Source organism: Zalophus californianus, chromosome 1 (assembly GCF_009762305.2).
Source record: "Zalophus californianus isolate mZalCal1 chromosome 1, mZalCal1.pri.v2, whole genome shotgun sequence".
Taxonomy (NCBI): Eukaryota; Metazoa; Chordata; class Mammalia; order Carnivora; family Otariidae; genus Zalophus; species Zalophus californianus.
In genome coordinates this window covers 156,862,393-156,874,392 of record NC_045595.1, presented here as the reverse complement: position 1 = coordinate 156,874,392, position 12,000 = coordinate 156,862,393, and positions in this window count along the sequence as shown.

Here is a 12,000-nt window from a genome sequence, read left to right as displayed (position 1 = left end):
ACCATCCCATGTGCGCTCCTACAGATGCGGGCCTCTCCTCAGTCACTCTGGGGGTGGGGGGGGAGGATGCAGGCCCCGCTACTATGACATACATCATTTATGTTACATCAATTTTAGTACATATTTACTTAATAATTTAAAACATTTAAACTAGAGCTAATGTTCAAATTCACTGAGTGTTGGCTGTCTTTCTGGTGCTGTTTTAGGAGCTTTCCATACAGCATTTCATCTAATCCTTATAATAACCCCGGGAGACAGATACTATTTGCATTCTCATTATGCACATGAGGAAATGGAAATATAGGGAGGTTAGATAAGACATGTAAAATGCATTCATAGGCTGAAGTTCACGTTAAAAAGAGCACATACGTAGACCGTGGGGGTGAGAACACATTTTCTGAGCAACACATGGTCCAAATCTATTCCATTATCAGATAATGAAGAAATAGCTTTAGAAGTCTGTTATTACACCTGCCTCTGCCCTGCAGGCATCTTGAAAGGACTTCTTTAGGAACCAGTCCACGTTTGGATGTTCGTATGAGACTTGCTTCTTAGTTTACTTTTGGGGGCCAGGTTTGAGCATGTAGATTCTGTTTGGGATATATCCTGGGGAAGTGGCTCTTTCCTTCTTTTCGTTCTCTGACCCCAGCCTAAAGAAAGCTATATACTGTGTCCCAGAACAATACCCACATAGGCAAGCATGCCTGTGTGTGTATCTTCTTAGGAGGTTCATAGACTCTGAGAGGGAGGCCCGGTCATGGTACCATAATACCAAGACTTTCGGTCAACATTTCTTCTTCTAGAGGAGTCCTTCTTCTGGAGGGAGAGGGTAGCCTCCGTATGAAGGCTCTGCCTGTATCACTGCCCAAGGATAGTGCCCAGGTCTGCTTGGAATGCCTCTCAGCATGTTAACCCAGGATTAATGTCTACTTCAGAAACCCAGAATCCAACCTTTCCTCTGGGACCCTTAGGTCAGGAATAAAATGGAATAAACCAGATTTCTGGGGGTTTCCTTAAAATTGAGGGAAAAAATCCTAACCACTCCATCCTGCCATGCAGAGACCTATAGTATTTCCCTGAGGAAAGGCTATGCATCTTTTCCCCTGAAGTTATCATCTAATGGTCGAAGTTCAGAATTTGCATGTGTATTTTCCAGGAGACACGGAATTCTGCTCTGTAACTCAAATGCATATATACCTTCCTTCTACTGTCTCCTTTATATCTAAGTACCCAGTTGAGATATGAGGCAAAGAGACAATGAGTGATTATACAGAAAAGAAAATGATTACCAAAAAATTAATGACAAAGTTAATTTCACTTCCTGCAATTCTTCATGTGGTATTCTTCATATCACACCAAGCACTCTTAAAAATCATGTATGCCTGATTGAATACTGCATGAGATCTTGGTATAAAACCGATAACTTTCCTTTTTCTTGTTTCAAGGTTTGCTGGAGCTTTCGCCTAATCATCTGTAGGGTACATCTTATGTGCCTGGCCCTACACAGACTTCTATGGGGATACAAAGGTAGAGACCACCAGACCTTGCCACCAAATATCTTAAAACTTAGTGCATGTCCTCAAATCACCATTATCTGAGAAAGAAGTTGGAAAGTTCATGAAATACATTATAATCCAGTTTATAGTAATATCCAGTTCAGTTTATCAGGAAAGGTTCCATTTGAGCTCTCTTGAAAAACGGAAAGAATTTCTTTGGAAGTAAGGCATGCCACCTTACTTACATGCCACTGGGAGCCACCACCCAGCATGAACCTAGTTAAAACCACTGAAGATAAATGAGTAGGAAGAAATTCTTTTCTGGAGTTGGAGACTAACTCAAGGTCCATTTTGGCATCAACTATGAATTCATTCTTCCTTGTGAAATGATAAAGACTCATATTCACAGTTCTTCCATGTAGTTGTTTTTGTATTCTATCAGCGATAAAATAATTTTCTTATTTGTTTTAGAAGTAATTTAATAGCAGAGGAAAGTAACATTTGATTTAATTGGTTCTAGAACAGCACCTTGAAGTGGAAGTAATTGTAGATACTGTGTGTCCAGGTGACAGCGGCCTTAGGGATGTCTTCAGCCATCAAAGAGAACAATATAGACCAAGTAAAAAGTTTAAAAAAATCTCCGCAAAACAGTGAACTTGAGGATGTCTTGTGACAATGAAGAAGTACATGAGAACAACACATAAGTTTGTTGTCAGTAATACAGAGCTACTTGAATTGAACCTGTCATAAAAGAATTTCTCAGAATGTGACATTTTCAAAAAGATTATGCTTTAAGAGAACTTGTTTTAAAAAATTTTGGGAAAATTTTAGTGCTCAAATATATGGTACCTGTCCTCTGGCTATTGCTTAGAGATTACCAAGGATTAGTGAATATTTGTGAAGGCATCTGAAGAAGACATGAGCATTTGTTCTTATTAGCTGAAAGGAAGAGAAAGCCATGCTGGAAAGGAGGAGAGAAAGAACTAAAATAATACAATTACTGATTTGTTGGGCTTGGGTAGCGACTTTACATTTCTTTTTCATATATTATCATTCCAATTGCTGTGTATACGGAAGATCTAATTCTCTCTCACCTCACCTATTTAATTGCAGATTCTCCCTTAACACTGGTTTTTATTCTTTAGTCTATAAATGGGCTTGAGACTCTTGTATCATAAAAATATTCCCTACCCTGCTTTTGTATTACCTGTTCATTATTTCTTTGTAAAGTATTAAACTTCTTTAAAAAAAGTAGTGCTGAGTTGTTGCTTTCTCATTGATCTTCTCTTTGCTCTTGAACCCCCTTTTTTGGTGTTTTTGTGATGCATCTGACTCTGCTCTCTTAACAGCCACCAGGAAGCCACCAATCCTTGGTGTCTGCAGCACCCAACACTGCTGCCCCCTTCTCCCTGAGGGTCTTTCTGGACTATCCTGCTGTTTCTCCTATATCTCAGACCTTCTTTTCTTCTCCTCCTTTGTTCATTCCTCATTCTCTTTCTTACCACTCACTGTAAGTACTCTATTTTCTCTTTTTTCTCTCAACAAAGTTTTCTTTGAATTTACTCCCATATTCATGGCGTCAAGTTTGGCTTCTTGGTGAAAGCATTCGCTAGCCCTAATTTCAAATCTTCCTGCTGTACTCCACTACCCTATTTGTGACTCTGTTAATTGTCTCCGTTGGGTCTACCTCTGGTGTCTCATTTTCAGCATTGTTTAAAACTGAACTGTATTCTACTCCTCTAAACATTTCCTTTTGTCTCCTCTTTTTGATATGTTGGAGCTGGCTCTGCTGATCTCCTTTCTCTTAACCAACGCTCAATCAGTTCCCAGAGCTGTCTACCCTCATGTGCAAAGTCTGTTGAACCTGGCTCATCACTATCCTCCTTCAGGTTACCCAAAGTCTGAACTGCTGACAAAGCTTCCCAGGCTCTCTCCTCCCTCCAGCCACCCCTTCCCACATCCATGCACCCTCCACACCCTTGCTAAATTAGAGTTTCCTACAGCAAAGTCTTGAGGATGGCAGCCCCTACTTAAAACCTGTCCACAGTTTTATACCAAAACGGAGACTCCTTACCCCTTACCTTCATGCCTTACTTCCAAAGAAATTCTTTTCATTTTTCAAGAGAGCTCAAATGGAACCTTTCCTGATAAACTGAACTGGATATTACTATAAACTGGATTATAATGTATTTCATGAACTTTCCAACTTCTTTCTCAGATAATGGTGATTTGAGGACATGCACTAAGTTTTAAGATTTTTGGTGGCAAGGTCTGGTGGTCTCTACCTTTGTATCCCCATAGAAGTCCGTGTAGGGCCAGGCACATAAGATGTACCCTACACATGCCTGCCAAGTGAATGAATCAAAGCGTGGTGCATCCAGGTGTACAGGATGTATCTTTAACCACTCTGCAAGGTAGCTGTTTGTGAAGGTATCTGGTCTTCTCTACGAGATTCCAAATCTCTGTACATAGGGTTCCAGTTTATAAAACTGCATCCTACACAATACATAGGCCTGGTTCTCCACATTGAAAGCATTCAGTAAATTGGTAGATGAACAGCCCTGACTCTCTTTCTGTTCAGAAAATGTAAGTTCTCCTTAAAGCCAACTGGGTAGCTGGCAGCATAGTATGGTGGGAGAAGGAGTAGGGTTCTGTTTTTAGCTCTTCGACTCACTATGTGGAAACATTTTGGTAGGACACTTGCCCTCTGTGGGCCTCAGTTTCCTCATCAGAATAATAGTGGATTTAGATCAGGTAACATTTCACCTCCTCCAATGCTGATAAAAAGGACTCACCGGTACACATTCCCTAGAGGGAACTAAGAATATAGAGGCAGGAGAAAAGCGAGAAGTGCTTATTCAGCCGATCAGTTAACAGGGGGTTGAATTGACTGTGGAACTTGATGTGAGGTGATTGGTGGACAGATTTGACTTGAAATTTCTTAAAGCAAGGAATTCTGAGAGTCTTCATGCATGCTCTCAGCTGATCCTAAATGATTCCTCTCTGAGGGCAATTTTTGTTTTTTAAGTCAGGATGTGAGAATCCCTGACAGATATGGAGGAACATGGATTTTATATAATGAAATTTGCCAGGCGTGGAGGAAGCGCATATCAAACTGTCACTAGCAGCTGCAGATAAGAATTAAAGATGTATTCTAGCAAGATATGGGATGGCAAGATGAAGAACAGAGCCCTAAAACTAGCAGTAAGTCTTACCAATTATATGTGGACAATCATAGGCACCCTCATGCAATATTTGGGAGAGCAATATGGCATGGAGCAGCTTGAAGCAATGGGTCATGAGACCAGATTTGCAAGGGGAACTGGGAGGACTTCAAAAGAGGACAGATTGCTAGAACCTGGGGAGACCACAAGTCAATGACAGAATTCCAGTGTGACACTTACAGGGGACTCTGTGGCTCCAAGAACGACCCTTTCTCAAAAAGAAAAGTTATTTTGAAATCTGTTCATCAGTAAGTTACTACTAGGTCCCTCAATACTTTCTTACATCTACTGACTGAATGAAAGAGGGCACTTGTGCCTATTAGAAAATAAGTGGGTGTCTTGCTTTATTTTTTAATTGGGAAGGAAATGTCTCTAGAAAGGATATGCAATTCAGCCCACCTGAATTTTCATGACAGGCAATGTTACCCGAATATAAAGTGCCCCACGGGTTTATATTAAAATGAGATGAAGCCTAAGAAGGTCTGAGTATCATAACTGAACTGCTCTGATTTCTGAAAACACCCTGCTTTTTTTTTTTTTTTTTTTTTTTTTTTGTCTCCGTGGCTTTGCTTCTGTTCCTCCTGTGTGGAATACCATTCCCCCTCCCCTTCTTTCACCTTACACACACCTGCTCTTTCATGATCCAGGTCTAATGTCCCCTTCCCACTGCTTCAGGCCTCCTCCTCAGGAACACTTTAATACTGCATTTGTACACCCCCCGTCATAGTTTTCTAGTTTTAGCCAGGCGTTTGGGAACACTGAGCTCCTAAATTGGGGGGACGGAGTCTTGTTGGTGTCTTTACCTCTGGCGCTCATTGAGGACTTGGCATAGAAGCAGGGGCTCAGTAGCATTTGATGAATGACTAAATGAAGGAATGCGTGCATGAAGGGTACAGGACTATTAGAAATTATTGCATGAAGTGACCATGGAAGACATCCAGTTAAATTAGCAGTGTAGGGACACAACACGTTTTATTAAAAGGAGGGACAATTTTATAAAAAGAGGTAGACTGTGACATGAAACTTCAGGAAAAAGACTTTTAACAATAAATGTGTTCCTAGATGTGCCAAGTAGTAGCTCTAGGAATTAGAGCAAATAAAAACATTAACTGGCCTTCTGATGCACAAGTGCTGGGCTAAGCACTGAAACCTCTAAATAAGAGGGCATCAAAAGTAATAAAAGTAAGAGATTATGTATCAATTAACTCAGAGGCAGAAAGGTGACTGTTTATAAAGGGCAAGACTATCTTTAAAGAAATGAGTCCACACTTAATAGGTAAGAGGTTTGCTTGGCTAACGACATAGCAGAAAGATAGTTGAAACTGTTAGCTATGAAAACGTAAATATGTCATTCTTTATAGGAAGTAGAATAAAGAGGGATGCAGGGCACTCGGGGGGACAATGAGGACACTCAGTTATACCAAAGATGCTCTATTTACTGTTTAACTGATACGGAATCTAGCAGAAAATTAATAGCAAAGCCATAGGATAATAGCTATCTGTGATTGCTCATTCCAGCCCATTTTGATTATATTTCTTCTGCAAATTAGTGTGACCCCAAAATGTTTTCAGGATTGTCCAACTTGTCCTAAATTCCATAAATAAACTCTTTCAGAGGATGCTGTTTTTTGCCATGTCTCTATTACGGTTCTTCACAGATGGACCATTTTTGTCCTTTCAAAGCCTAAGAATAACTCAGTTATCAAGACATACCCAAATCCAGTTCATCTGCTCCTGTGGGATTCCAGTTAGTTTAGACACATCTGCTGAGATACACGCATTTGAATCCAAATGAAGCTTTTGTTTGATTATACATTTTGAACATTTATGGAGGTTTTTTGGGGGCCAAAATGTTTTTCATTTTTTGGCACTCCAAACAGAGATCTTCGGTTATAAACACTGCCTTCTGAGCACCTCCAGCAGAAATCCAATCTTTTCATGTGAACAGGTGCCTCAGGAAGTTTTTGGAAGGTTTACACTGCATCAGCTTTCTGACTGGAAACTTTCTGAACGCACAGTCAAATGTGCCAAGGAGACCTTCAAACTTGCCCGAGCAGTTTTCACTCATACAGACATACATTCACACATACAGACAGCCCAAGTGAAAGCAAATCAGAGCCTTGTAAAACTGCAGTGTCTTTCTTAAAGGTTAAATACCATACGCAATCAAACTGAACAAAAAGGAATGCGTGACAGGAGAGAGAACGAACTAATAGCAAGAACGGAGGTGCAAATTCTTCACGAGTGTGCTCCCCTTAAAGCGTTACCAGAGAGTTCAAGTGACACATCCTCTCAGTGAGATGCTATCTCACCCAGTTTTGAATGTGCACCCAAGCATTTGTGATTTTAGACACTGTACCTTCAGTGTCTTGCTACCCATTCCTTTTACATACAAACTTGTTCAAACATTTATGTTGAAACAAGTCCTTCTCCGACACAAAAGGGCCAACCAGATTCAAATCCAGGAAGAGACAACACTACGTTCTAAATCGGTTCTTTGGCAAAGCCCATATTTTATCTGATTCCCTACAACGTTTCTTTTCCAGTTTGAATATAAACTGAAGAGCAGAGACAGAGTAAAATAACTTTTTGAGCCTGAAGCCTGAAAAGTTATTACAGAGTAAACTCACTCCCCCATTGGGCATGCCCGGAATTCAGGGGGAAATCTGCTTTCAAGTTGTTCCTATAGCCCTGGACCAGATGCTCTAAGGTGGCCAGAAACCTTTGTCTACACCCACTTAGCAGATTTCTGGCTCTTTATCAGGGACTAAGAGGTTTATTTGCAGAAATGAATCATTTCCTTCAAAATATCCTTTACCCTATTTACATGCTTGCATATTCCTTCCATTTTGTTTTCCCCCTACAGCTTTACTAAGGGAATTAATTATCTTGAAGAACAGGAACATACAGTAAGTACATCTGAAATACAGGATGAGGCGCAGTATGTCATCTATTAGGCCTGGCTAAGACCAGCAGCTGATGCTAAATGGGAAGGAACATGCACCAAATGTTTTTTAATCACAAAGTTAGTAATTAATTGCTCTTTAAAATACATTTTATGCTTCTTTCTGTCTGTGTACATGAAATGCACATTTATTACATGCCAAAAATTACAACATTATGGTTTAAATGTGACTGGCACGGAAGTCCGGAAATCAGAGTTAATGTTCCCACGGCAACTTTAATTCTGTCCGTGTGCACATGTAGGGCCATAACAGTCTTCCGCTCCAGGATAATACATATAGATGGTCTGGGGAGGGAAGCTAAAGACCCATATCCTCAACTGTAGTTACAGGAAAGAGACAAAGGGTAAAAACCGTGCTCCTTTCCACATACACAGAGACAAAACAATGTCCCCACGCCTGGTGTTGTGTAATCAGGGAAAGAAAGAATCGGCTGTGGTGCTGGCACTCAAGGGGACAGTTTCTGTTGCTGTGGGAACCTGAACTTTGCATTTCCTGACTTTGGGGTAATTAAAATGTCAGCCTTAATGTGGCATTAATGGAGTTTGCCATAAAAAATCCTCTTTGTTTTGTTCTCTTAAAAAAAATTGTTTAAAAGTTCAAACTGAACGAAGTGTACTAAAAATTTTAATCTCGGGGACTTGGCCTGGTGATGGAAGTTGTGGGGGGAGGAGGGAAGTGAAGGGCTGGGAGGGGGAAGACCGGCGAAGGTGGAAGGCCAAAGAGAGAAAGAAAGGGCCCAGCAGTCTCCTCAGACAGTGCTCAGCCCCAGCAGAGTCATGCTACCTACAGAGCTAAAGTTAAACCCACCCACACAACAGTTTGGTAATGTGTAAAGGTTAAATTAAAAATAAATAAAAACTGTTAATGCATAAGTGCATCTTGGCAAGGACACAGAAAATGAGACAGCCTGCTGAGGCCAGTGCAAAACACCGGAAGGTAAGTCACCACAGAAGACGGCTTCCAACCAAACAAAGACATCAGAATAGGTGGCTCCGTGGCCAAAAGTCAGGAGCACTGCCAAAGAGGGGGGGGAACCGCTTCTCCCTTCGATGGGAGTCTTATTTGGGGGAAAACAAAACAGAGGAAGCACGCGAGTCGTAGTTCTAGGCGAGTTGGCCACATGTATACGACTGTGACGTGCCGCAGCTTGATAGCTGTCAGGCTAGGGAGGGCTTCATCTGCTCCGCTGACTCGGGTTAGGCCTCTTTACACGTCTGAAGAGAGAGCTTGGCTCAGCTCTTCCTCAGCCTGTTCCTCAGCAGGGAACCATTCTGTCAAACACCTAGGGCTTTCGTACCCTTTGCATTCCAAAACTCATCTCAACGCCTTGCCTTCTCGTCACTGGAGTTTGTTTACCACTGGATTTTTGGAAATGGTGAAGAGGCCGCAAGCTAGGAGGTCGTGGGGGAATGTCGCTAGGAGGTCATTGGTAGTGGGTGGGCGACGGAGCAGCACCCAGTTCCGTGGCAATAGTAACCTCACCATCTCACAAGGGGAAGCATTTTTCAACCCTATTCCTTCTTGGTTTGGATATGACTGGGATCTTTGGGAAAATTTGAAGTCGCTGGGCAGGTTAGGTAGCCAGCTGAGAATTTTAGGGGTCAGACTTGTCTAAAACATTTGCCTGCGTCCTTCAGATGCGACAACACTACGGCTCACCTGCTCTTACTGGTTCATAGGCAGAGCTGACTGTCTTGTGGGGATGCTGATCCACAGTGTTTTAGAACTCAGTTACCAATACGAGTAGTTGCACATTTTCCAGAATGCCATTTATGGGCTTGGAACAGAGAATTCAGGCTGCTCACAGGGAGAGCAAATCCATAAACATCCCTCAGTATCTGAATGAGTTAACTACCGAGCAAGTCATTCATTGACAGAAGTGTCAATGTTCTCAGTTTTCCTACCCGTAAATTGGGAAGAATTATAATGACTGACAGGAAATGGGCATTAGAGCATGACTAAGAATAATTTTGCTAAACACATAACAAATAAAAAGGTGCTATAAAAATTCGGGCACTTGTGAAAGCTTGGAACACCACACACTGGTGGAATGTTTCTGAAGTTAAAGAGACTAACAAGTCAAGGGCACTATTTTTAAATGCCCCAAATCTGTTAGTTCTAAATAGGAACAGAATATTTTACCTTAAAGAAATTAGGCTTTTAAATTAATCTATGGTAAGAATGACATTTGAAAGTAAAAAAAAAAAAAAATCTTCTTGAATGCAAGAAGAGCATCCAAAAAATTTAACAGCTTAAAATAAACCTCTTTCCTGTCTTCTCTCAAGCAATCTCCAAATGGACAGATTTCTGTGAATCTTTCCTAAAAACAATTTTCTTCTAAGTCTAGGCTCAAATCAGGACAAACTACGATCCAAATACATTTGGAGAAAAGCATAATCGATTTCATCAACAGGTTAGGATAGAGAGGACGTACGTATCTTAATGGCAAAATCAGAATGACTTTCTACACAGCTGGAGATTAGGTGTCTCCTCCCTATCTGTTCTCCTTCCAACTGCATTCAGATACCTCACTGTGAGCTCCGATCTCCTGGCTTCCTCTGGGTCACTTCTGAGCTGTACGGCAGCATGACGCTCATACAGTTTCTTGTTCGTATTCCAGGCTAATGCCGAGACCTGGCTGGAGGATGCTTATGGTAAAGTACAATAATTGAAGCCTGGTGCCTTCTCTATTCAGCAAAACATTCATTTTGCTGCAACAGGGGATTTCTGGGCTAAGGCCATTCTATGTAATCTTCCCCATAAGGTGTGGCAGAAGGCCAGGCGATGAAGGTGTGCGTGCAGGAGCTCCAGGCCTTTCTCCACAGGAATGGGCTACCTTCCTGGTAGGTAGGGACAGCACGCACATGCCTACGGGCGCTGTGCCATGCGATTTTCCAATTCTTCCTGTAATTACTATTAGGCTGGAGACTGCCAAGCAAGAAGGGCCAAGGATGTTACTATTACGATGGTCCACAGAACACAGTCCTTGCTCCTGATCCCCAGAGTTCTCTACAGAAGGAAGCAGCAACTAAGCACAAATCACACGGGCTCTAGCGATTCGGATCCCGCTCTTTCTCGTTTCACTTTCTAGTGACAGCTGGAGCAGCCACCAGAAGAACAAGGTCCTTTTCACCCCGACCTCAACCCCTGGGTTGTTTGTCCCTTTACTTAAGACACTATGATGATGAAGCAAGTAGGGAATGGAATCTCCCAGACGCATCCACTTCTTGCCCACTTTGCAGAGTGTTACATTTGTTTTGTCAGAAAAATAACAAGAGGAGATTTAGACTCTCATTTCCTAATTAATGATGCTTGTGTCCATGGACAGGATAAATGGAGTCCTTTTTTGAAAACAAAACCGACTTAGTCTTATTCTTCCTCCTTCTAAAGAAGAACATGTCCGCTCTTTGCCTGTTACTAGACATCCTGAATGGAGATCAGTTCAGAACACTTGTTGGGTATCTTAACACCAAAAGGAATATTCTTTCAGGTCAGACCCCAAAATTATTCCATTCCTTTCCACTGTCACCACACATGTTCCTTTCTCTTTGAAGTATTGGGTTACACTTCAAAAAGAGAAAAGCTCCGAAACAGGATTTATCAACTTTCTTAAAATAGAATTTGAAGAAGTGACTCCCCGATTAGTGGGAAGACAGCAAAAATAAACAGCAATGGAGTGATTTCAACGGCGACGATCTCATTAAGCTGCCCATTTCCAAATTTAGCCCGTAGGCAGTTTTTTTAATTAAAAAATATTTTTAACCTGAATTCTTATTGGCTACGTGAAGTCTGGGTGGATTCTGAATTCTTGGAAGCCATTCTCTTTTCTTCTGTAAATTTATGCTATCCTTTAACCACTTCAAAATAAATTAAAAACTGGAAGGACGGAAATTCAGCCAAGCCAAATGAGACTCCAATAACTAATGCAAAGCTGACTTGTATTATGTAATTTCAAAATGGATGTTTCCTGTGTCTAACTGGCTTTTTGAGGTCCATATTTGGTGGTTCAGTTTAGTCATGGTGGAAGTACTGTTATTCAGATCGCGGGGACAAAAGAATAATTAGAAAACGGTAACCCAACTTTTTTTTTTTTTTTTTTTTTTGAGTGAATGTTATGAAAGAAAATGTGGTTCATGTAATGAATCAGCCTTTCGAGGCCAAGTGGCTGGACACCTGGTTTTAAAATACACTCTAGCTTTGAAAATATGGACGGTGGCTGAATCAAAATGGAGGCAAGTTCCCTTTGACTACTCTACAAGACCAAATGGAAACGGCTTGTTTGGAATGCAAAAAAAGCCAGAACCCAGGGGGGAA